The sequence below is a fragment of the Mesoplodon densirostris genome, chromosome 19 (genome assembly GCF_025265405.1).
Source record: "Mesoplodon densirostris isolate mMesDen1 chromosome 19, mMesDen1 primary haplotype, whole genome shotgun sequence".
Taxonomy (NCBI): domain Eukaryota; kingdom Metazoa; phylum Chordata; class Mammalia; order Artiodactyla; family Ziphiidae; genus Mesoplodon; species Mesoplodon densirostris.
Window position 1 is genome coordinate 21,869,592 of NC_082679.1, and position 27,239 is coordinate 21,896,830.

The window sequence follows — 27,239 nt, forward strand, 5'->3', positions numbered from 1 at the left end:
TTTTGTGTGTGAAGTGTGTAGTCAAATAATTTACCCATTTAAAAAAATTGTTTCAACCTAATTGTCCATCATCGGATGAATGGATAAAGAAGATGTGGCACATATATACAATGGAATATTACTTAACCATAAAAAGAAACAAAATTGAGCTATTTGTAATGAGGTGGATAGACCTAGAGTCTGTCATACAGAGTGAAGTAAGTCAGAAAGAGAAAGACAAATACCGTATGCTAACACATATATACGGAATTTAAAAAAATGTCATGAAGAACCTAGGGTAAAACGGGAATAAAGACACAGACCTACTTGAGAATGGACTTGAGGATATGGGGAGGGGGAAGGGTAAGCTGTGACAAAGCGAAAGAGAGGCATGGACATATATACACTACCAAACGTAGGGTAGATAGATTGTGGTGCCCTTTTTAAGATGAGTTTGTCAGCCTTTGGGCTCCTACCAAGGGATGTAAGATGTATGAATATGTGAGTTGAGCTCCAGTTATTTGTAGCTACCAATAATTAAACAGTTACTGTATTAACCTCCACAACGGACATGAGCAAAGCCCTGACACAAAAAATTCACAATTTTCCTTCTCTGTAACAGACATGAGTTGGTGTCAAGGCATGTTTTGAAATGTGCTCTATCTGCTACTGATCTGCATTTTCATGTAGACTCGTGTGGTCCTGCAACATGCTGCCCAAGCTCAAAATGCTTTCACTTCTCATTATAAGTTCAGCTTGCTTCTAAGCTGATTCTTTGAACATTGGAGGAACCATTAAATAAGAATTTCAGAAAGTATGTTTCATGGTATACTAGTTCAGCTATAGGCTAATGACTGATAATCAGAAAACAAGATTTACAATCTTTTCTTTTCTCTTTGTAATAACAAATTTCTGGTTTGTTTTTCTCTAGGACTTCTCAAAGCCTTTAATATGCATTGTGAGTCTTAAAGGGAGAATGGTGGGCATTAGAGTATGTAAACGTTTCCAAACTCAGTGTTCTTGGAAATTTTCTTTATTTTCCCCTTTCCCTTTCTTTTTCTTCTCCCCCTCTTTCCTTCCCTTTCTTTTTTTCTTTCTTTCTTTCTTTCTTTCTTTTTCTGTCTGTCTCTCTGTCTTTCTTTCTTTCCTGAGATTTTATACTGGTTTCTACAGAACTTATTTTGAAAAATACCATTTTTTACTTTTCTCTTGTCATTCCTGGAGGGCTGTGGGAGATTCTGCCATGAATTACAACTGCAGAATAAAACCCTGAACATCAAATGGCATTCCCACAACATTTGCCTTTCTGTTTCCTGCATCAGTTTTTGAAATGGGAGGTCTGGCCCTTTGCTGTCTGTATTAGTCTGCTCTGGCTGTCATAACAAAGTACCACAGACCAGATGGCTTAAACAACAAATTAATTTTCTCACAATTCTGGAAGATAGAAGTCCAAGACAAAGGTATCAGCAAGGTTTGTTTCCCTTGGGGTCTCTCTGCTTGGCTGGTCATTCATCTTCCCCATGTGTCTTCACATAATCTTCCCTTTGTACTATCTGTGCCCAAATCTCCTCTTCTTATAAGGACACCAGTCATATTGGATTAGGGTCCTCTATCTAATGACCTCATTTTCACTTAATTATCTCTTTAAAGTCCTTATTTCCAAATATAGTCACATTCTGAGGTTCTGGGTATTGAGACTTCAACATATGAAGGGGGGGGTGCTCTGACAGCCCATAACACTGTCAAAGCTCAAAAACTGTGTTTATAGGATTATTTGGACTGATAGGAATGTTGGACAGGCCCAGGAAATAGAACAACTGAGATAGTCCCCACAGGAGAGGGCAGACATTTCTTGTAATGATGCAGGATGGACCTACCATTTAGTAATAAGAAGGATGAGGAGTGGAGGGAAGACATGGTAAAGGAGTCCTTACAGTGGCAGAACCTCAGCCAGGAGTTGGACCAATCATGGTGTGTCTGGTATCTGGACAGAGGGCATGCAATGCACTGCACATGGAGACTTTAACTGTCCAACACCCCTAAGAGGTAGGTACTATATTAATCACCATTTTGCCAATAAGGATATTGAGATTCAGACAAGTATAATAATTTGCCAAAGGTTGCAGGTTAATATGGTTCACCTGGGATGTGAAACCAAGCAGCTTTACTCCAGAGTCCACATTTTGATCAATTCTCAGCCTGTCTAGAATTTTATTAGCTGCATGTCTTTGTGAAAGTCGAATTTCTAGTCCTCAGCATTTCCACCTGCAAAATGGGACTAATGAAACATTTCCCCTTTTCACAGGCTATTAAAAATCTTTTTGCAACCTAATTAAGAAAGGTCACGGTAACAAAGGATAGTTGAGAGAGGTTATGGTGATCTTTCAAAAAAACTGTTGGACTCTAGTATTCCTCCGTGTTCATGAGCAATTTGTTCTGTCATTCATCCACTCATTCATTCACTCAATGTTCCAAAATATACTAAGCACTTACTCTGTCAATAATAATACAAATAATAATAGATCCATTTGCTGGATCTAATAAGGGTGAGGCCATTTCCCTCATATGTTATCCATTAAATTGCTGCAAATTCATTGTGAGAGTAATGGTGAGAATGACATCATTTATTTCAAGATCTGAGTGTACAATGCCTCTTAGGGCGAGAATTATAGAGAACTCTCTGCTTTAGGAATACCATCTGATAAGCATATGAAAGCCCCTACAGCCCCAGATGAGCCAGGTTGGGCTGCTATATGAATAAAATGAGGAATATATAAACAAAATGGGAAAGAAAGAGGGAGTGAAGGACTAAACGGGGAAGCGAGAGAGAAAGAGAGATAAAGAGATCACACTAATTGCTTTGAGTAATACCTGAATAGGAGTTCATGGGGTTGGCATGAGTGAGCTACAGAGAGGTAGAAGATCAAAGAAGACAGGAGGCTCAGCAATAAAGCAGAAGGCTGGATGAAATATGAAATGACTACAAGAGTAGAAATGGTTGAGAGAATTTTAAAGGAGAAATATTAAGCCTCAAACTTGGATTTTTTGCTATGGTAGATATAATATAATCCCCTCCATTACCCTGAATCTTCAGGAAAGTTCACTGCACACAGCTTTGAGTTGTCACTACTCAAAAGAATCAGGATGATGCTCAGCAAGGCAATTCAGTAAGCAAAAGAGAAAGTACACATAAACATGGTGTAAAGGTAAATGCAATACAAGCCAGAGGAACTAGTAGTAACTAGGAGAACTGGAATCCCTCTTAGATATTAGAGATATTGAAACTGCCATTTACTTGTGAAAGGGATTATATCACCTTCTCTGAGTGAAAGAAGAGATTGACCTCAAGAGATATTTGGTTTATTCTCTTGGGACAGGTGGATTTTTCAAGGAGCCATATTTTAAGAATAACATTCAAACCAAAAACAGAAAAAAAATCACCCATGACTATTAGCTTTCTGAATGATTAGATGATCTTTTTGTGGTTGTAATCTTCGACTTGATCTTTGGGAGTCAAACAAGGAGAGGTCTTGGTGATAAGGCAGAAACATAATATGCTCCTTTCCACACTGGGACACAATCTCAGTTAAGCAGGCAGCCTCAAAGGGTGCCAGAACTTTAAGGGATAAACCCCACATAGAAGTTGAATGATGGAGCCTGCAGCAGGGATGATGAACGGAACAGGGCATTCATAAGCCTGTAGAGTGATAAAGAAGGCTTTCTAGCATTGATATTCCAGCAGCTTTCTAAGATTACAGTGGAGTCACAGAGAGCTCTCTAGGTCTTAAATAAGAGACTCAAAATCAGTGGAAGAGTCAGGTCCACAGAGAATTTATCTCGGAGTGCTATATAAGGAGGGCATTGCAGGCAACATGAAGAAATCACTAAGTTCAGACAAAGTTTCAGGACACTTCAAGAAAATATGTAATCAAAGTGTTTAGTCATATAGAAAACTCCTATGGAAAAGCTGATCCAACAAAGGAAAGAATTTGTCATCCTTGGTGGATGTGGCAGGAATGACATGGCAGCATATTTCTATGAATCAGCATTTTCAAAATTAAAAAAACAGGAGGTAGTGGATTATCTACTTCATTATCTGATATATACTTCACTTAGTTCTCCTCTTAAGACACACAAAAACTGTGTGTGCACACAGACACACACACACACCTGGAATTTAATTTTGAAGACTATATATTTTCAAAGAACTTTAATATCTATTACCTCAGCTGGTCTCTACATTAATCCTATTAAACAAATACAGATAAGTTTATTATTTTCCATTGACAGATAAGACCACCCCAAGTCAGAAGAAATTAAGTAAAAGATATTCCCCTCTAAGCAATTCTTATAAACCTATTAGGTCACGTTGGTTGCAAATAACATAAACTCAGCTCATATTGGCTTAAGTAAACAAGGGGACTAGTTGGCTTATGTAGCTAAAGTCCAAGGGTAGATCTTCCTGACTAAAGGGGTAGATAGTTCCAGATTTGGAAAGGATATCATCAGAAATAAGTCTCTCTGTCTCTTGGCACTGATTGCTTTTGGTTGTCCTCATTTTCAGGTAGCTTCTCTCTTCTTGGTGGCAAGGTGGCTACAAGCAACTCCAGAATTATTGCCTATCATCTGGACAACCTCAGTAGAAACCATGTTCCTCTTTCCCATATAAAACATAATTTGTTTTAGAGATGAATTTATATTTGAGGGGTTGTTTTCCTTTTCCTGTAGGCTCTCCTGGTGGATTGAGTCTTTCTTGCTGAAGGAAGTATTCAAATTTCTTTGGACATTTATTCATCCATTTTACATCCATGGCAGATATCATTAGCCAATCATGGCATATTGCTCAGTGTATTCTGAATATTCTTTGCAATCCTTTTCAACATAGGACCATAAGAAGCCATTCCCAATCAGTAGTGAGTGTGAGTTGAAACTTTAAACCTTCTGAAAGCAGGAATGCACATTCTGCTGTCATTGTTTCTTAGCTTTTCTCTTTTCATTGAAAATTCATCAATCACCTAATTTTTTTTCCAGAAGCCTCTCTGGCTGTCAAAGATAAGTATTTTCCCCAGTAAAACCTTAATGGACCAAATAACAGTGGGAGTGAATCGCTGAAGTGTTGGAATACTCTTCCTCATCCTCTCCTTGGCTTCCTTCTCTCCCTAGTGGACCAGGAGTTTAACCCTGAAATCCAGTAAATATTCTTCAAAGCCATTCAGCTCAGCCCTTACTTTTGTGTGTGTGTGTGTGTGTGTGTGTGTGTTACACGGGCCTCTCACTGTTGTGGCCTCTCCCGTTGCAGAGCACAGGCTCTGGACATGCAGGCTCAGCGGCCATGGCTCACGGGCCCAGCTGCTCCACAGCATGTGGGATCTTCCTGGACTGGGGCACGAACCCGCGTCCCCTGCATCGGCGGACTCTCAACCACTGCGCCACCAGGGAAGCCCTCAGCCCTTACTTATTAAGAACAGGCTTCCATTAATATTATCCATAATGATGTCTTTTCAAAGTAGAGCCTCAATATTGACTGCTACAATATATCCAGTATAATTTGTTTTGGAAAGACTACATTGGCTGACTCTAATTTGGGCAGTTTAAAGTAAATATAGAGTGACAATGTTGTATTAACCAATAACTCTGTAGAAATTATAGAAATATTAAAATTGTTATGGGGAAAGGAAAGCCACACCTTCCCTTCCTTTATCTCTTATTTTCCCTCCTCACACAATGACTGATGACAATGCTGGTCTGCAGAGTGACAGCTCCAGTGTCCAGTTCTGTCTTGCCTCAAACCAGCATGTTGGTACTGGTGGTGAACTCTCAGCATGAGTGACAATAAGACAGAACCAGGAAGTGCTCTGACAACTAACTGCAAGTTGCTGCTGAATTAATTGGTTGCCAACCAATAGTTGCAGAAAGTTTTGCCGATTTGTTTGATGAGACAGTTTTCCATACCCTAGAGAACAACGGCCCAAGAAAATCCTTGTTTTTCCTTGAAGAATCATCCTCTTGTCAGTCTCCAAAAATGTGGTTCAGGTGCCTGGCTCCATTCTACAGGCACTGACGTGAGCAGTTGACAGCTGACTCAATCCTAGCCAATAGCTAGCTATACCATCCTTGTGATTGTTCAGGAATAGGCATGTTAAATAGGTCAGTCTAATAAAGTCCAATTCCATAACTTTTGCCAAGACTGTTGGAAAAGGAATGTATATTATCTTAGGGACCATGAGTTGTAAGGCTTCTGGAGCAGGCCTGCCCAAGAGTGTGGCCAAGAGACAAAAGCAGAGCCAAGAGATGGAGAGGGACCAGTGTCTGATCAGAGGTAGTTAAGGCCCCAGATGGTGCCTTTGAAGTAGGATTCTCTATAGAAGGCATCATGACACTTTTATTTATTTATTTATTTATTCATCTATTTTACATCTTTATTGGAGTATAATTGCTTTACAATGGTGTGTTAGTTTCTGCTTTATAACAAAGTGAATCAGTTATACATATACATATGTTCCCATATCTCTTCCCTCTTGTGTCTCCCTCCCTCCCACCCTCCCTATCCCACCCTTCCCGGCGGTCACAAAGCACCGAGCTGATCTCCCTGTGCTGAATAAGGATGAAGAATCTCAGCCAAGCTTTAATCCCAAGCAGGCTATATTGCCACCTAAAGATGTCACAGACTAAAGCCTCCTTGCAGAATTTTCCCAAAGAACACTGAAGGGGGATTTTACTGAAGGAAGTACCACAGAGAAACTTCAATCCCAAAGTCACAGTACTGGCAGGTTTGGGCAAAAAATAACTGGTAAACCAGAGGGCCATAGCGTCTTGAATCATGCGTCTCCTCCACCATTTGCTTTCAGGCCATCATTGCCTCACCCTAAATAACTATAAAAGTCCTCAGTTTTCATTCATACCTTCCTATAGTCCATATTCATGAATCATCTATTAAAAATATAAATTCTGTCATCACTTTCCTGCTTAAAATTCTTTCATGGTTTCTCATTCAAATGGGAATAAAATCCAAATTCCTTACCATGACCTACTTGACCCTGTAAGATCTGTCCCCAACCTTCTGCTCCGTCTCATCTCATACCACTCTAAAATCCAGCTGTATTAGCTTTCATTTTGTTTCTCAAACACACCAAGTTCTTTCTCAACTCAGAGCTTTGTTCTTGCTGTTTCCTCCACCTATAATGGACTACTTCATGTTCTCCTCATAGTTGAATTCTTAACCTTCTTCTGATCCTCCTAAAATGCTACCTCCCCTAAGCAGGCTTTCTCTTGCCACTATGAGTGTGTGTATGTATATATATATGTATATATACACACTCCCATCACAGAAATATATATCTCTGCCATTCAGGTTACCTTGATAATTTCCTTCATTCCATTCAAACATGTAATTATATTGCCTCTTAGTAAAGTAGTATGCAAGTATACTCTCCAAGTAGTATACTTAGTAAGGTAAGCTATGCAAAGACAGGGATTTGCCTATTTTTTCCACAGAAATTTTGAACTTCTAGAATGAATCAGCCCCATATTCAGTATTTAATTAGTATTTGTTTGTTAAACATATGGGTAGATGGATGGATGAGTGGATAAATGGTGATCCATGGAAATGCAGCTCCTGGTCTCTGTTGAAGGTAGTCATCCTCAGTCTGAAACACTAGACTTAGATAACTTTGTAACCAAAGCATCTACAGCTTTTAGTGCTACCAAACAGGTGGCAGGAAGCTGTCACATGTAGAAGCAGACAATTCAGATTAGAGTCAATATTTCCCACTGTAGTAAGGTCAACTCTACTATTAGAATCACTTGCAATACACTTTGATTATTCATATCTCATTCCATTGGTATGATTATTAATTTCCAAACTGCGTGTTGTTTGACCTACCTTATTTTGGAAATGAGGGAAGAACTTTGGGAATCAATTAAAAAGTGTCTATGGGCACTTGTCTTCCACACTCCAAGAATAGTCCATCCTGGGATTAATCTGAACACATTCAGCTATCCACTTCACCTGGTAGATATCAGGAAGCCATGGAGTTCAAACTTGACACAAGATGCAAGTGGTTCTGATCCTGAATTCCTTCCAGCACTGACACTCCCCAACATCATTAATCACTCCAGCCCCAGAGTGTGGGCAGAGAAAGTTAAGGTCTCAAACAGTCCTTTAGCTGATAAATGTGTCTGTAGGCTCAGAGACCTTTTCTGTGTGTTCTTTTGAGCAAAGTAAAACATTGTATGATTTAAAAAATCAAAAGATAACGATTATTATGTAAAGAAAATTTAATGCACACACACCTTCATCTCATGTCTCAGAAAATTTCTTTAAACTCTTTATATTTGTTTTCCTTTCTTCTTTACCTTGATTGCTCTGAAGAATATAAACATACATCTTTTTATCGATCTCCTAAATTTAGACAATATCTACTGACTCTCTATAATGAGAAATTAGGGTTTAGTTCACCTACAGCACCCCTTTTCTTCTTTTCTATATTTCATAGTTATTTTAGTCCTTCCATTGATTCTATTCTTTCTGAAATATTATTAGGACACATTTCAAACATACATAAAAGTTGAAAGACTTCTACAATGAATACCTATATTCACATAACTTAGATTCTGCAATTAATGTTTTACTATACTAGTTTTATCACATATCTATCCATTTATCCACGCCTGTAACTATCCATTGATCCATCTTGGTTGATGTGTGTCAAAGTAAGTTGAAACATCAGTATGCTCTACCTCTAAACACTTCAGCATTGATATTGATCCAGAATTTAATATTTGTTTATAGTTCCTTTTTCGTTTTCTTTTTGAAGTAAAATTTACATAAATGAAGTACACAAATCTTTAATGTACCCTTCCATGAGTTTTGATAAATGCATATTCCTATGGAACTCAAGCGTCTGCCAAGTTATAGAACACTACATTGTCCTAGAGTGTTTCTTTGTGTCTCTTCCCAGTCAGTTGCTGCCTCACTCCCACCACAGAGACAATGACTGCTCAGATTTTTTCTGTTACATATTAGTGTTCCCTATTCTATAATTTATACAAAAGGAATCCATTATTATTCTTTTAAATATTAGTTATTCTGATAGGTGTGTAGTAGTATCTCATTATACTTTTAATTTGCATTTTTCTGATGACCAATGACTCATTAAACACATTAAATATATTTTCATGTACTTACTGGAATTTGTACATATTTTGTGTGTGAAGTGTGTAGTCAAATAATTTACCCATTTAAAAAAATTGTTTCAACCTAATTGTCCATCATCAGATGAATGGATAAAGAAGATGTGGCACATATATACAATGGAATATTACTTAACCATAAAAAGAAACAAAATTGAGCTATTTGTAATGAGGTGGATAGACCTAGAGTCTGTCATACAGAGTGAAGTAAGTCAGAAAGAGAAAGACAAATACCATATGCTAACACATATATATGGAATTTAAGAAAAAAATGTCATGAAGAATCTAGGGGTAAAACAGGAATAAAGACACAGACCTACTTGAGAATGGACTTGAGGATATGGGGAGGGGGAAGGGTAAGCTGTGACAAAGCGAGAGAGAGGCATGGACATATATACACTACCAAACGTAAGGTAGATAACTAGTGGGAAGCAGCCGCATAGCACAGGGAGATCAGCTCGGTGCTTTGTGACCGCCTGGAGGGGTGGGATTAGGGGGTGGGAGGGAGGGAGATGCATGAGGGAAGGGATATGGGAACAAAGGTATATGTATAACTGATTCAGTTTGTTATAAAGGGGAAACTAATAAAAAAATTACTTGTGAAGGTATCTCTTTATTTATTGGCTATTCACATGTCTTTTATAGTATGAACTGTTCAGGCTGTTACTCCTCTAGTCTGGTAGTATATTTCTCTGTTTCTTATTAATTTATAAGAAGCTTTTGCTTTTACTGATCCTTTGTCTGGCATATATGTTGTAATATTTTTTCTAAATCATTTGTCTTAAGTTCCTGTCATGATGTATTTTTTCCCTATAAAAATTTAAAACAATTTTTTATTCAAAAAAAATTGTTTCATTTTTGTATTTGAATTGCAGGAAAGTTAACCTTTGTCCAATACGTATCTTGCAAATATTTTTTCCCAGTCTGTGGCTTGTTTATTCATTTCCTTAATTATGTCTGTTGATGAGCAGATTTTAATTTTGATAAAAAATAATTTTTAATTTATAATTATTGCTTTCTGTGAAATGTTTGCCTATGTCCAAGTCACAAGGATATTCCCCTATTATTTTATTCTAGCTTTACATACTATATTTTAAAAACAGCTTTATTGAGGTATAATTTATATATCATAAAGTTGTACGTATACAATTCAATGATTTTAGTAAATTTACAGAGTTGTGTAACCATAGTCACAGTCTAGTTACAGAACATTTCTATCACCCCAGAAATTTTCTCATGTAGGAATCAAAACCCACTCCTACCCCGAGCCACAGCCAACCACTGTTCTGCTTTCAGTTTCTACAAATTTGCCTTTTCTAAACTTTTCCATTTCTAGAAATTTACCCATGAATTTAAAACATATTCTTGCACAAAGACTTGTATACAAATATTCATAGCAACATTATTCATAATAACCAAGAACTTGAAGTAATTTATTTATTTTTTATTACTTTCTGCTTTATAACAAAGTGAATCAGTCAAACATATACATCTGTTCCCACATCCCTTCCCTCATGCATCTCCCTCCCTCCCACCCTCCCCATCCCACCCCTCCAGGCGGTCACAAAGCACCGAGCTGATCTCCCTGTGCTCTGCGGCTGCTTCCCACTAGCTATCTACCTTACGTTTGGTAGTGTATATATGTCCATGCCTCTCTTACGCTTTGTCACAGCTTACCCTTCCCCCTCCCCATATCCTCAAGTCCATTCTCAAGTAGGTCTGTGTCTTTATTCCCGTTTTACCCCTAGGTTCTTCATGACATTTTTTAAAATTCCGTATATATGTGTTAGCATACGGTATTTGTCTTTCTCTTTCTGACTTACTTCACTCTGTATGACAGACTCTAGGTCTATCCACCTCATTACAAATAGCTCAGTTTCGTTTCTTTTTATGGCTGAGTAATATTCCATTGTATATATGTGCCACATCTTCTTTATCCATTCATCCGATGATGGACACTTAGGTTGTTTCCAGCTCCGGGCTATTGTGAATAGAGCTGCAATGAACATTTTGGTACATGTCTCTTTTTGAATTATGGTTTTCTCAGGGTATATGCCTAGTAGTGGGATTGCTGGGTCATATGGTAGTTCTAGTTTTAGTTTTTTAAGGAACCTCCATACTGTTCTCCATAGTGGCTGTACCAATTCACATTCCCATCAGCAGTGCAAGAGTGTTCCCTTTTCTCCACACCCTCTCCAGCATTTATTGTTTCTAGATTTCTTGATGATGGCCATTCTGACTGGTGTGAGATGATATCTCATTGTAGTTTTGATTTGCATTTCTCTAATGATTAATGATGTTTCATGTGTTTGTTGGCAGTCTGTATATCTTCTTTGAAGAAATGCCTATTTAAGTCTTCTGCCCATTTTTAAACTGGGTTGTTTGTTTTTTTGATATTGAGCTGCATGAGCTGTTTATAAATTTTGGAGATTAATCCTTTGTCAGTTGCTTCATTTGCAAATATTTACTACTATTCTAAGGGTTCTCTTTCGGTCTTGTTTATGGTTTCCTTTGCTGTGCAAAAGCTTTGAAGTTTCATTAGGTCCCATTTGTTTATCTTTGTTTTTATTTCCATTTCTCTAGGAGGTGGGTCCAAAAGGATCTTGCTGTGATTTATGTCATAGAGTGTTCTGCCTATGTTTTCCTCTAAGAGTTTGATAGTTTCTGGCCTTACATTTAAGTCTTTAATCCATTTTGAGCTTATTTTTGTGTATGGTGTTAGGGAATGATCTAATCTCAAACTTTTACATGTCCCTGTCCAGTTTTCCCAGCACCATTATTGAAGAGGCTGTCCTTTCTCCACTGTACATTCCTGCCTCCTTTATCAAAGATAAGTTGGCCATATGTGCGTGGGTTTATCTCTGGGCTTTCTATCCTGATCCACTGATCTATCTTTCTGTTTTTATGCCAGTACCACACTGTCTTAATTACTGTAGCTTTGTAGTATAGTCTGAAGTCAGGGAGCCTGATTCCTCCAGCTCCGTTTTTCGTTCTCAAGATTGCTTTGGCTATTCGGGGTCTTTTGTTTTTCCAAACAAATTTTGAAATTTTTTGTTCTAGTTCTGTGAAAAATGCCAGTGGTAGTTTGATAGGGATTGCATTGAATCTGTAGATTGCTTTGGGTAGTAGAGTCATTTTCACAATATTGATTCTTCCAATCCAGGAGCATGGTATATCTCTCCATCTATTTGTATCATCTTTAATTTCTTTCATCAGTGTCTTATAATTTTCTGCATACAGGTCTTTTGTCTCCTTATGTAGGTTTATTCCTAGATATTTTATTCTTTTTGTTGCAATGGTAAATGGGAGTGTTTTCTTGATTTCATTTTCAGATTTTTCATCATTAGTGTACAGGAATGCCAGAGATTTCTGTACATTAATTTTGTAACCTGCTACTTTACCAAATTCATTGATTAGCTCTAGTAGTTTTTCAGTAGAATCTTTAGGATTCTCTATGTATAGTATCATGTCATCTGCAAACAGTGACAGCTTTACTTCTTCTTTTCCGATTTGGATTCCTTTTATTTCCTTTTCTTCTCTGATTGGTGTGGCTAAAACTTCCAAAACTATGTTGAATAAGAGTGGTGAGAGTGGGCAGCCTTGTCTTGTTCCTGATCTTAGTGGAAATGGTTTCAGTTTTTCACCATTGAGGACAAGGTTGGCTGTGGGTTTGTCATATATGGCCTTTATTATGTTGAGGAAAGTTCCCTCTATGCCTACTTTCTGCAGGGTTTTTATCATAAATGGGTGTTGAATTTTGTCGAAAGCTTTCTCTGCATCTATTGAGATGATCATATGGTTTTTCTCCTTCAATTTGTTAATATGGTGTATCACATTGATTGATTTGTGTATATTGAAGAATCCTTACATTCCTGGAATAAACCCCACTTGATCATGGTGTATGATCCTTTTAATGTGCTGTTGGATTCTGTTTGCTAGTATTTTGTTGAGGATTTTTGCATCTATGTTCATCAGTGATATTGGCCTGTAGTTTTCCTTCTTTGTGACATCCTTGCCTGGTTTTGGTATCAAGGTGATGGTGGCCTCATAGAATGAGTTTGGGAGTGTTCCTTCCTCTGATATTGTTTGGAAGAGTTTGAGAAGGATGGGTGTTAGCTCTTCTCTAAATTTTTGATAGAATTCGCCTGTGAAGCCATCTGGTCCTGGGCTTTTGTTTGATGGAAGATTTTTAATCACAGTTTCAATTTCAGTGCTTGTGATTGTTCTATTCATATTTTTTATTTCTTCCTTAGTCAGTCTTGGCAGGTTGTGCATTTCTAAGAATTTGTCCATTTCTTCCAGGTTGTCCATTTTATTGGCATAGAGTTGCTTATAGTAATCTCTCATGATCTTTTGTATTTCTGCAGTGTCAGTTGTTACTTCTCCTTTTTCATTTCTAATTCTATTGATTTGAGTCTTCTCCCTTCTTTTCTTGATGAGTCTGGCTAATGGTTTGTCAATTTTGTTTATCTTCTCAAAGAACCAGCTTTTAGTTTGGTTGATCTTTGCTATCGTTTCCTTCATTTCTTTTTCATTTATTTCTGATCTGATCTTTATGATTTCTTTCCTTCTGCTAACTTTGGGGGTTTTTTGTTCGCCTTTCTCTAATTGCTTTAGGTGCAGGGTTAGGTTGTTTACTCAAAATGTTTCCTGTTTCTTAAGGTGGGATTGTATTGCTATAAACTTCCCCCTTAGAACTGCTTTTGCTGTGTCCCATAGGTTTTGGGTCGTCGTGTCTCCATTGTCATTTGTTTCTAGGTATTTTTTAATTTCCTCTTTGATTTCTTCAGCGATCACTTCGTTATTGAGTAGTGTATTGTTTAGCCTCCATGTGTTTGTATTTTTACAGATCTTTTCCTGTAATTGATATCTCGTCTCATAGCATTGTGGTCGGAAAAGATACTTGATACAATTTCAATTTTCTTAAATTTACCAAGGCTTGATTTGTGACCCAAGATATGATCTATCCTGGAGAATGTTCCATGAGCACTTAAGAAAAATGTGTATTCTGTTGTTTTTGGATGGAATGTCCTATAAATATCAACTAAGTCCATCTTGTTTAATGTATCATTTAAAGCTTGTGTTTCCTTATTTATTTTCATTTTGGATGATCTGTCCATTGGTGAAAGTGGGGTGTTAAAGTCGCCTACTATGATTGTGTTACTGTCAATTTCCCCTTTTATGGCTGTTAATATTTGCCTTATGTATTGAGGTGCTCCTATGTTGGGTGCATAAATATTTACAATTGTTATATCTTCTTCTTCGATCGATCCCTTTATCGTTATGTAGTGTCCTTCTTTGTCTCTTCTAATAGTCTTTATTTTAAAGTCTATTTTGTCTGATATAAGAATTGCTACTCCAGCTTTCTTTTGATTTCCATTTGCAGGGAATATCTTTTTCCATCCCCTTACTTTCAATCTGTATGTGTCTCTAGGTCTGAAGTGGGTCTCTTGTAGACAGCATATATATGGGTCTTGTTTTTGTATCCATTCAGCCACTCTGTGTCTTTTGGTGGGAGCATTTAGTCCATTTACATTTAAGGTAATTATTGATATGTATGTTCCTATTCCCATTTCCTTAATTGCTTTGGGTTCGTTATTGTAGGTATATTCCTTCTGTTGTGTTTCTTGCTTAGAGAAGTTCCTTTAGCATTTGTTGTAAAGCTGGTTTGGTGGTGCTGAACTCTCTCAGCTTTTGCTTGTCTGTAAAGGTTTTAATTTCTCCATCAAATCTGAATGAGATCCTTGCTGGGTAGAGTAACCTTGGTTGCAGGTTTTTCTCCTTCATCACTTTAATTATGTCCTGCCACTCCTTTCTGGCTTGTAGAGTTTCTGCTGAGAGATCAGCTGTTAACCTGATGGGGATTCCCTTGTGTGTTATTTATTGTTTTTCCCTTGCTGCTTTTAATATGATTTCTTTGTGTTTAATTTTTGACAGTTTGATTAATATGTGACTTGGTGTATTTCTCCTTGGATTTACTCTGTATGGGACTCTCTGTGCCTCCTGGACTTGATTAACTATTTCCTTTCCCATATTGGGGAAGTTTTCAACTATAATCTCTTCAAATATTTTCTCAGTCCCTTTCTTTTTCTCTTCTTCTTCTGGAACCCCTATAATTCGAATGTTGGTGCATTTAATGTTGTCCCAGAGGTCTCTGAGACTGTCCTCTGTTCTTTCCATTCTTTTTTCTTTATTTTGCTCTGCAGCAGTTATTTCCACTATTTTATCTTCCACCTCACTTATCCGTTCTTCTGCCTTAGTTATTCTGCTATTGATCCCATCTAGAGTATTTTTCATTTCATTTATTGTGTTTTTAATCGATGCTTGATTCATCTTTAGTTCTTCTAGGTCCTTGTTAACTGTTTCTTGCATTTTGTCTATTCTATTTCCAAGGTTATGGATCTTGGAAATAGAATCTTGGATCAGCTTTACTATCATTATTCTGAATTCTTTTTCAGGTAGACTGCCTATTACCTCTTCATTTGTTAGGTCTGGTAGGTTTTTATCTTGCTCCTTCACCTGCTGTGTGTTTTTCTGTCTTCTCATTTTGCTTATGTTACTGTGTTTGGGGTTTCCTTTTTGCAGGCTGCAGATTCGTAGTTCCCGTTGTTTTTCGTGTCTGACCCCAGTGGCTAAGGTTGTTTCAGTAGGTTGTGTAGGCTTCCTGGTGGGGGGGACTAATGCCTGTGTTCTGGTGGTTGAGGCTCGATCTTGTCTTTCTGGTGGACAGGTCCACGCCTGGTGGTGTGTTTTGGGGTGCCTATGGCCTTATTATGTTTTTAGGTAGCTTCTCTGCTAATGGGTGGTGTTGTGTTCCTGCCTTGCTAGTTGCTTGGCATAGGGTGACCAGCACTGTAGCTTGCTGGTCGTTGACTGAAGCTGGGTTCTGGTGTTGGGATGGAGATCTCTGGGAGATTTTCGCTGCTTGATATTATGTGGAGCTGGGAGGTCTCTTGTGGACCCGTGTCCTGAAGTTGGCTCTCCCACTTCAGAGGCACAGCACTGACTCCTGGCTGCAGCACCAAGAGCCTTTCATCCACCCGGCTCAGAATAACAGGGAGAAAATGTAGAAAGAAAGAATTACTGGAAGAAAGAAAGAGAGAGGGAAAGAAAGGAAGAAGGGAAGAAAGGAAGGAAGGATGGAAGAAAGAAAGAAAGGAGGGAGGGAGGGAGGAATGAAAGCAAACAGAAGAGTGAATGGAAGAAAGGAGGGAGGGAGGGAGGAAGGAAAGAAATAAAGAAAGATAGGAGGGAGGGAGGAAGGAAGGAAAGAAAAAGAAAGTGGAAAGAAGAAGGGTGGGAGGGAGGGAGGGAGGAAAGAAAAAGAAAGAAGGAAAGGAGGAGCAGAGGGAGGGAGGGAGGAATGGAAGGTAGGAAAAGAAGAAAGAGCAGGTAAAGTAAAATAGAATAAAGTATGAAATATAGTAGTGTTATTAAAATTAAAAAGTAATTATTGAAAAAAAAAACAGACCGATAGAACCCTGGGACATATGGTGGAAGCAAAGCTATACAGAGAGAATCTTACACAGAAGATTACACATACACATTCACAAAAAGAGAGCAGGGGGAAAAATCAAAAATCTTGCTCTCCAAGTCCACCTCCTCAATTTGGGATAATTCGTTGTAAAAAGAGGAAAAGGGCGAGAAGTCTGAAATCTTGCTCTCTAAGTCCACCTCCTTAATTTGGGATAATTCGTTGTAAAAAGAGGAAAAGGGGGGAAAGTCTTAAATCTTGTCCTCAAAGTCCACTTCCTCAATTTGGGATGATTCGCTGTCCATTCATGTACTCCACAGACGCAGGGCACATCAAATGGACCGTGGAGCTTTAATCTGCTGCCTCCAAGGCTGCACAGAGAGATTTCCCTGTCTCTGCTCTCACAGCTCCCGGGTCTCAGCCTTGGACCTGGCCCCGCCTCTGCGCGTAGGTCGCCGGAGGGCGTCTGTTCTTCGCTCAGACAGGACGGGTTTAAAGGAGCCGCTGATTCGGGGGCTCTGGCTCACTCAGGCAGAGGGGAGGGAGGGGCGCGCAGTGTGGGGCGGGCCTGCGGCGGCAGAGGCTGGCGTGATGTTGCAGCAGCCCGTGGCGCTCCGTGCGCTTTCCCGGGATAGCCGTCCCCGGGTCTCGGGACCCCGGCAGTGGAGGGGTACACAGGCCCCCTGGAAGGCAGGGCGGACAGTGACCTGCACTCGCACACAGGCCCCGTGGCGGCGGCGGCGGCGGCGGCGGCAGCAGCAGCCCCAGCGTCCCACGCCCGTCTCCGAGGTCCACGCCTTACCCGCGGCTCGCGCCTGTCTCCGGCGCTTCCCCAAGCAGCCCTCTTAATGCCCTCTCCTTGCGCACCAGGAAACAAAAGGGAAAAAAGTCTCTTGCCTCTTCGGCAGCTCCAGACCCTTTCCCCGGACTCCCTCCGGGCTAGCCGTGGTGCACTAACCCCTTCAGGCTCTCTTCCTGCCGCCAGCCCCAGTCCTCTCCCTGCGCTCCAACTGAAAGCCGATACCCGAGCCTCAGCTCCCAGCCCCGCCCGCCCCGGCGTTCTAGCAGACAAGCCTCTCAGGCTGGTGTGTGCCTGAGGGCACCAGTCCTCTGTGCCAGAATCTCTCCACTTTGCCCTCCGCACCCCTGTTGCTGTGCTCTCCTCCGCTACTCTGAAGCTTTCCCCCTCCGCCACCTTCAGTCTCCGCCCGCGAAGGGGCTTGTAGTGTGTGGAAACCTTCCCTCCTTCACGGCTCCCTCCCACTGGTGCAGGTCCCGTCCCTATCCTATTGTCTCTGTTTATTCTTTTTTTCTTTTGCCCTACCCAGGTATGTGGGGAGTTTCTTGCCTTTTGGGGGGTCTGAGGTCTTCTGTCAGCGTTCAGTAGGTGTTCTGTAGGAGTTGTTCCACGTGTAGATGAATTTCTGATGTATTTGTGGGGAGGAAGGTGATCTCCGCGTCTTACTCTTCCGCCATCTTCCTCCAGGCCCCCCAGTAATTTAACTTTAAATTATATATTTAAACTTTATTACTTGTCCTAATAACTCTTGACTCTCCACTTTACAAGAATCTTAGCAATCCTAACAGTTCCTCTACCTCTTCATCTACTCCATCCTCGCTCCTCTAGGTTCTATTTTCTGTCAAGTTACACTTCTCCTTATGCCTCTGAAGGTACTAACATTTTAATACATCTTCCCACCTCAATAAAGCTTCCCATTCTTTATCCAATAGGGTTTACATTATTGAAATTTAATAAACAATGTTTATATTATTAAGAATGTATAAACATTTATTTATTCACTTGAAAGCATCAGGCAGTGTTCTAAGGCAGTAAAGTTACAGTGATGAGGCAAAGTCCTCTCAGAGTGGGGCAGGAGCAGACAATAAGTGAAAAGACATATAAATAATTTAAATATTCAATCAAGTATTGTACTACTAAGAGTAAGATTGTATTTCATCTCCAGGAGTCTATGGGAGCCTGGGCCAGAATAGAATGTTCCTAACGGTAAGGTCAAGTGGGATTTCTTTCTTTGCTCTTTATTAATTGCTTAAAATTATGGTTCATTTTGGTTTGTTTCATATTTGGACTTAAAGTCACAAGATATTTTTAAAAGACAATTAAAAACTCACAGAAAAATGAATAATAACTAAAATTTCTATCCTATCCTTCTTATTTATTATTTTTTCTAAGCTGGTCTTTATTACATGTCTCCTTTCCAGGGACTCCTGTGCTTCCATTGCAAATCTTCCAGGGCTTCTGGACTTTTTTTATATCTAGTGTTTATTAAGCAGTTACTAAGTGCTAAATACTTTACACATTTCATTCCATTTGGTCTTCACAACCTTATGGAATAGGAACTATTATTATTCCCATTTTATGGATCCAGAAATTGAGATTTAAAGAGGTTGGGTAACTTGATAAATAGTTTGTTGACACAACGTTTTTTGAGAGCAATGTGACAAGTGATGTACCAAACTATATAACATATATATACTTTGACCCAATTATTCCAATCTTGTTAATTTGTTTTCTGGAGTAATTCAAGAGAATAAAAGAGGTACATTCACAAAGATTTTCAGTGCAGCATAATCTTAAATAGTGAAAAAAATTTGAAACAAATATCAAACAAGATAATTTATAAAACATCAACGTGATAGCTTATCCCATGGCTATCGAAAGAAGAAAGTAACCAGAAAAAGAAAGTAGAAATGTTTCTTTTCTGCTCTCCTGTGTAGAATCCACTAGTTCCAGTAGCCCCATGTATTCTTCTTTCTTGGTTGTTTTGTTGTTGTTGTTTTTCTTGTCAGACTTATGAAAATAATTTCATATGCATACACGGTATTTCCCATTTACCTTCTCCCTTCTTTCTTCCTTCCTTTCTTTTTCTCCTCTTTCTCCTTTTCTACCTCTTCCTCCCATTTCATTTCTTCTCTTTTTCCATGCTCCACAATTTAGTCTTTGTCCCCCAAAACAATTCTAATGTTTCTAATGTATAACTTGCTTTATTTCTATACATTATTTCAAAATATATACTGGGTTTTTTGTTTTGCTTTTCAGTTTTCTAACATCCGAGGTTACTCATGAGAGAGAAATATTGTTTCTTTTTCATTCTCATACTTCATAAGTGAATTTCTTTTTGTCCCTTTGGAAGAATTTAGGATATCTCCTTGTCTTTCATGAGAACGTGCCCAGGCATGTAGTCTTGGTGGTTCATGGTAGCCCCTTCAATCTGAAATTCAAGACTTGCATCTCTAGGAAAGTCTCTTCTAGTATTTATTTGATAATTTCCTCATATTCATTTTTTCTGTTATCTTCTGGAGCTTCTATTAGATGTTGGATCTTCTGGATTTCTTCTCTCTCTGTGTTTTTTTGTTTGTTTGTTTTGGGTTTTTTTGTTTTTTTAATCTTTATTCTGGAAGATTATCTTTACTTTCTATATTTTCCATTCTTTCTTGTTATTTGTATTTAACTTACCAATTTAAACCATCTTTTTTGTTTTATAGTTATAAATCTTTTTGAGTCTTGTTGAATATATTAGGAATCTTGTCTTCTTTTCAAGTTTTCTATTGCCTGAAATTTCTGTTTCTTCTAGGGTCATGATTTCTTTCTTTTTTTTAATATTTATTTATTTATATATTTATTTTTGGCTGTGTTGGGTCTTAGTTGTAGCACAAGGGATCTTTCATTGCAGTGCATGGGCTTCTCTCTAGTTGTGGTGTGTGGGCTCAGTAGTTGCAGCATACGGGCTTAGTTTCTTTGCAGCATGTGGGATCTTAGTTACCCAACCAGGGATTGTACCCACGTCCCCTGCATTGGAAGGTGGATTCTTAACCACTGTACCACCAGGGAAGTTCCCGAGTCATGCTTTCTATTTGTATATTTTGAGCTTTCCCTTCCATCTTGCTGACTCTCCTCATACGTTTGGTGATCCTTGGGTGGCCTCTCATTTGTACATAGGAGCTCTGTGTGGTGTGGAGAAGAATGCTAGTGTCAGACTTTAGGCCACAATCCATCTCCTTCTTTGCCAGAATGAGGAGGGCTTCCCTCTGGGGCACCATTATCTACAGAAAATGGTTTACTATTCCCCACCTATTTTTTCAATGTCTTTAGAGAAAATCCATCTCGGGCATTGACGGGAAGAATGTTGTTATTGAGTGTCCTTTTCTGGAAATGTGGATGGGGTTGGTCTGTACTCTGGTGTGGCAGTACATACTTCCAATGAATTCCCCTGTTTCCAACCCCTTCTTACCTTCACCTCAGTTGTATCAAAGGACTCTAAGCCCAGATCCTATCCAGAGTGCTGAAGGACACACTGGCTCTCACCTTCACTACAGCCCAGCATCTTTCCTAAAATGTAGTTTTCTCTGACTATTTCATTAACTTGTCTCCACAAAACTGTTTGTCTTCTAGAAATTTGTTGATAATTTTATTTGTTGCACTCTACTTCTCTTTGCTGTTTATTCCTTTTGAACACAAAATTTTTATTTTAACACAGTTCCAAGAGGGTCACATAAACAAATGAACATTCATATTCTGCCATCTGGAACTTGGAGTTGCTAAAGTACTACCAGAATAATCCATCAGCAAATTCGTAAGACTGTTATTATTGAGATTCCAGGCATAAGCAATATATACAGCCTTTTCACATTTTAAATAAATAAAACATGTATGAAAAGATCTTTGAAGATTGTTGTTTTTTCCCTTGTGATTGGGGCGATCATTATGTCTTTCTCTTAAACAACGGGTATGCTCACTTTGACAAGATAAATGAGAACTATGCAACTGAGCCTGTTCTTGTTTTTGCCTTGGCTGTCAGGAAGTACTGTGTTAAATTTAGTATACAATTATAGACATGATCCCAACTCTGATTCTACTTTTAAATATTTTTTATTTTATTCCTTAAACTAAATATATATATATATATATTTATGCATATATACATATATATTTGAATTAACCTCATCTTTTAAAAAATAAGTAGAATACAAATTGTAAACACATAAAATAATTAAACTTAAATGCATACTTGATCCTCTGTATAAAAGGAATTTAGTATAACTGGGGTCTGAACCTAAGTACTGCCCACACCTGCAATCCAGGTCTAACAGGTAAACTGGTTGGGTAAGCTCCCCTGGAGACCATTTTCCAAAGCACTGGATAGTTTTTGGTAGAGTACTCACCTTAGGGAAGAGGGAGACAGGTATAACAAGGACCTGACAGGGAAAAAACTTCCTGTTGTTGATTATTTTATAGAACAGACATTCTGAATGCTATGTGCTAGTTCTTACCTAGAACATCTTCCAGCCGAGCAACTCAGGGACTCACATTTGAGGCTGTGGAGATGAGAAAGATCAAGAATAGCAGAATAATTTCTCTGTAAACTCTTAATGATTCTTGATGAAAGTAGCATCATGGAGTCCTTTAATAGAGGATAATCAAAAAAAAAGAGGATGGTATATATATATATATATATATATATATATATATATATATATATATATATATATAGCTTTATTTTTTCTTATTTTTAGTATTTAAACCACAGATGCTATGGTTTGGAATAAGAATATTGAATTGGAAGGCCCATTGTTTAGCTGGACCTCTTGAAGGGGAAGGTGAGTCTGGAGTTTGATTTTGGAGACACTGACATTGACATTTGACATAGTAGCTTTGCAGAGTGGAATGATTCCATGAGGTAAAGGAAGGGGAGGAGAAGAAAAGCTAGTATGGGAGAAACAGAGAAAGAAGCCATAAAAGTTACATGGTGTCGAAGTTCAGAGCCAGTGGAAAGTTCCCTTAATGGTGTATCAGATACACTTTTAAATGGAGATGCGCTCCAGAGCCTGAGTTGAGGAAGACAAGCATCTGTGCTGTCTTCCTTAAGTAATGGCCTGAGTGTTCTAGCTTATTCTTTCCCTGGGATAGAGCCCTTCTGAGGGTAGGAAGGGGGAAGTCTCAGTTCCAACTGCCTATCTCCCTCAGGGTCACAGCTTCATCTACTTGTAGCCATAAAAACTCAAGCTCTCTGGCCAGTGAGACTGACAGCATGAGATTTTAACTTTAATTTTTAGTTTCTGCTTTGGTTTTGTTTTTTTGAGTATTTGTCTTATTTATGTGAGTTAAGCTATGAATTTAAAAACATATTTGTTGCATTTTAGCCATCATTACTGGAGTGTGTGTGTATGTGGGGGGTGGGTGAAATAGATCTCAAAAAATAATTTTTATTTAGTCTGCCATATTGCTGAAAAGACACTCCCCATTGACTCTTCAACATTTTCCAATGTGAATTTTGCCCTATAACTCTAGGGACATTATTCTCATCAGGTCTCACCAATGGCCTTTACTTTTGCAAAATCTACAGAAAACATTTTTATCATTATCTTTTCATCCTCTCTGTAACTTTTGACACAAGTACTTCCTGCTCCTTCTTGAGAAGTTTCACCATCTTGTCTTCAATATAGACCAATACTTTTCACACTTATGTCTCCAGCAGAGACTACTTCCACTAGCTCCAGCCTTGCATATCCAACTGTCTCTTTGACATCTCCATTTGGATGTTTCAGAGACACCTCAAGATAGTGTGTCTCAAGCACAACTTCTTGATTGCCTCACCTACTCCCACCCCCACCCCAATATTTACCTCTTTCTGTCACATCTCAGAGAATGACACCTTATCTATCACTTAATTTAGGAACTTAAATGTAATATTTGGCTATGTATTTTTCTGCTCCCCCTCTCAATATCCACCATTTTGTTTTAATGTTCAAATTGTATTCACATTCAGCCTTGAACCCACTCATGCTTCTCTGTCTTAACTGCAACACTCTTACCTAGAGCATCATCATCTCTCATCTGGACTTCTACTTTCATCTGCCTCCATCTCTTCTGCTGCCTTCACACTTTTCCTTCTCCAGTACATCCTCTTCAGAGTAGCCAGAGTGACCTGTTCATATCACTTAGCACCTCAAAGATTTTTATTGTACTGAGAGCCAAGTCCTAAATCCTCACAGGCACTAGTGTGACTTTCCATGCCTGACTTTGCAGCCTCCCTCATTCCACTCTCTATTTTGCTCACTTCTGTCCAGTCACACCAACTTTCTTTCAGTCTTCAAATATGCCAAGGCCTTTCACACCCCAGGGCCTTTGCACTTGATATTCCTATATGAGTTGGATATTTTCTAGCCCATATCTTTCCATGTTTGGCTCCTCTTCAACTTTTGGGTTTCACCATAAAAATCTTTCCACAGTGAGTCCTTCCCTGACAACCTAGTTTAAAATAGACCCATTCCCATTAAATGCTACTATAGTACTTACTTATGTCAATTCTTGTATTTATTCATGTGTATTTCTTGTGAGTTTCCTCTATCTCCACTAGAGTATTAGTGCCATGAGCACAGGGAATTTTTTTCTATGTTCCTTCCTCTGTGCCCAACCATGGCAGTTAGGTGTTCCTGAATAACCACTTATTGAATATGTGACTACTGAAAGGACACATGAAAAATTAGGACCCATTTAGGATCTTTTAGCACACAGCAAGCACTTTCCTGAGCCCTGCTAAGCCTCCGAACTCAACACATGTTTGTGGATTGGGTTCAGTTATATTTTATCTGAGTTCCTGAGAGTTCTGCTCTTTGCAATGTCTGATTCATTGAGACACAGGTGAAGGGAGATAATCTCTTCAGAATGACAACCAGAGCTCAAAGCTGGAGACTGCACATACCAGGCATGTGGCCAGGAGATCATTGCCTACACACCCTACACCATAAGGTGGTTTTGTGAAATCCTGACAGAAATTTGAGTGAGATTTATATGCTCCCTAAAAGGAACATGATATGTTCCACAATGGACTATTCCTGAGAGTAAAAATGGTGCTACTAATAATTATACTAGAATAATAAGCATAAAAAGGAACTTTGCTGGACAAGCTGGCCACAACAGGTAGAAAGATTCTAGCTGGTTTTTAAAGAAGAGAGGTCTGCCCTCAAAGTTTGAAGAGGCAACCTGGATCACAAATGACATAGAGCTGAGTGTCAGGAGAGCTGAGTTCTGCCCCTGTGAGATCTCACTTGGGCTTAGGTGCTCACCATGCTGAGGTTGCACCTGTAAGCTGCTGCCATCTGGGTCAGGTCACTTGACATATCTGAGTCATGCTTTCTTTCTTCATTGAATTAGAGATATTAAAATCTCTTCCATCTCCTCTCACAATCATGTGTGATGGCACTCCCAAAATATCAGTTTTAGAAATATATGGTGGTATTGATCATTTTTCGTTTTAGGTTTCAGAAGTTATGTTTGCTCAAAGTTACAGAATTTCTCAACATTAGACTGAGAATTCTTTCCACTGGAATTTCAATATCACAACTAGAATAGGAATATGTACAGTTTCTCTTAAAACATGACAGTTATCTTGAGGAAGCGAAGTTTAAAGCATCTTTTTCTTTCTTTCCTTTTTTTTTTTTTTGCTTTTTTTGCCTGCACAGGCATAGAAAACAAGATGTTAACTAACCAAAAATATTTCTCATGAATGTAAGGGCTATGAAATTAATAATTCTGTATTGTGATCAGTGGCCTGTTTCCCTTGTTTCCTTTTTTCTTTTGTAATATTTTGAGGAAAAGGAGAAAATTATGGTACTAAGATTTGTGCCACAGTTCCTGTTAACTTCTTAAAAGAGAACCATTTAAGAAGGTTTCTCAGGGAAAAGTTCAAACCTTTTTAAGATGCCTGGTACATATAGCTGTCCAGTTTTCCCAGCACAACTTATTGAAGAGGCTGTCTTTTCTCGATGGTATACTTTGGCCTCCTTTATCGAAAATAAGGTGACCATATTTGTGTGGGTTTCTCTCTGGGCTGTCTATCCTGTTCCATTGATCTATATTTCTGTTTTTGTGCCTGTACCATACTGTCTTTTTTTTTTAACATCTTTACTGGCGTATAATTGCTTTACAATGGTGTGTTAGTTTCTGCTTTATAACAAAGTGAATCAGTTATACATATACATATGTTCCCATATCTCTTCCCTCTTGCATCTCTCTCCTTCCCAATCTCCCTATCCCACCCCTCTAGGTGCTCACAAGCACCAACCTGCTATGTGGCTGTTTCCCACTAGCTAGATATTTTATGTTTGGTAGTGTCTATATGCCCATACCACTCTCTCACTTTGTCACAGCTTACCCATCCCCCTCCCCATAGCCTCAAGTCCATTCTCTAGTAGGTCTGTGTCTTTATTCCCGTCTTAGCCCTAGGTTCTCCATGAACTTTTTTTTCTTAGATTCCATATATATGTGTTAGCATACGGTATTTGTCTTTCTCTTTCTGACTTACTTCACTCTGTATGACAGACTCTAGGTCCATCCACCTCACTACAAATAACTCAATTTCATTTCTTTTTATGGCTGAGCAATATTCCATTGTATATATGTGCCACATCCTCTTTATACATTCATCTGTTGATGGACACTTAGGTTGGTTCCATGTCTTGGCTATTGTAAATAGAGCTGCAATGAACATTGTGGTACATGACACTTTTTGAATTATGGTTTTCTCAGGGTATATGCCCAGTAGTGGGGTTGCTGGGCAGTGTGGTAGTTCTATTTTCAGTTTTTTAAGGAACCTCCATACCGTTCTCCATAGTGGCTGTATCAACTTACATTTCCACCAACAGTGCAAGAGTGTTCCCTTTTCTTCACACCCTCTCCAGCATTTATTGTTTGTAGATTTTTTGATGATGGCCATTCTTACTGGTGTGAGATAATATCTCATTGTAGTTTTGATTTGCATTTCTCTAATGATTAATGATGTTGAGCATTCTTTCATGTGTTTGTTGGCAGTCTGTATATCTTCTTTGGAGAAATGTCTATTTAGGTCTTCTGACCATTTTTGGATTGGGTTGTTTGTTTTTTTGTTATTGAGCTGCAAGAGCTGCTTGTAAATTTTGGAGATTAATCCTTTGTCAGTTGCTTCATTTGTAAATATTTTCTCCCATTCTGAGGGTTGTCTTTGGGTCTTGTTTATGGTTTCCTTTGCTGTGCAAAAGCTTTTACATTTCATTAGGTCCCATTTGTTATTTTTGTTTTTATTTCCATTTCTCTAGGATGTGGGTCAAAAAGGATCTTGCTGTGATTTATGTTATAGAGTGTTCTGCCTATGTTTTCCTCTAAGAGTTTGATAATGTCTGGCCTTATATTTAAGTTGTTAATCCATTTTGAGTTTATTTTTGTGTATGGTGTTAGGGAGTGTTCTAATTTCATACTTTTACATGTACCTGTCCAGTTTTCCTGGCACCACTTATTGAAGAGGCTGTCTTTTCTCCACTGTATATTATTGCCTCCTTTATCAAAGATAAGGTTAACATATGTGCGTGGGTTTATCTCTGGGCTTTCTATCCTGTTCCATTGATCTATATTTCTGCTTTTGTGGCAGTACCATACTTTCTTGATTACTGTAGCTTTGTAGTATAGTCTGAAGTCAGGGAGCCTGATTCCTCCAGCTCCATTTTTCGCTCTCAAGATTGCTTTGGCTATTCGGGGTCTTTTGTGTTTCCATACAAATTGTGAACTTTTTTGCTCTAGTTCTGTGAAAGATGCCAGTGGTAG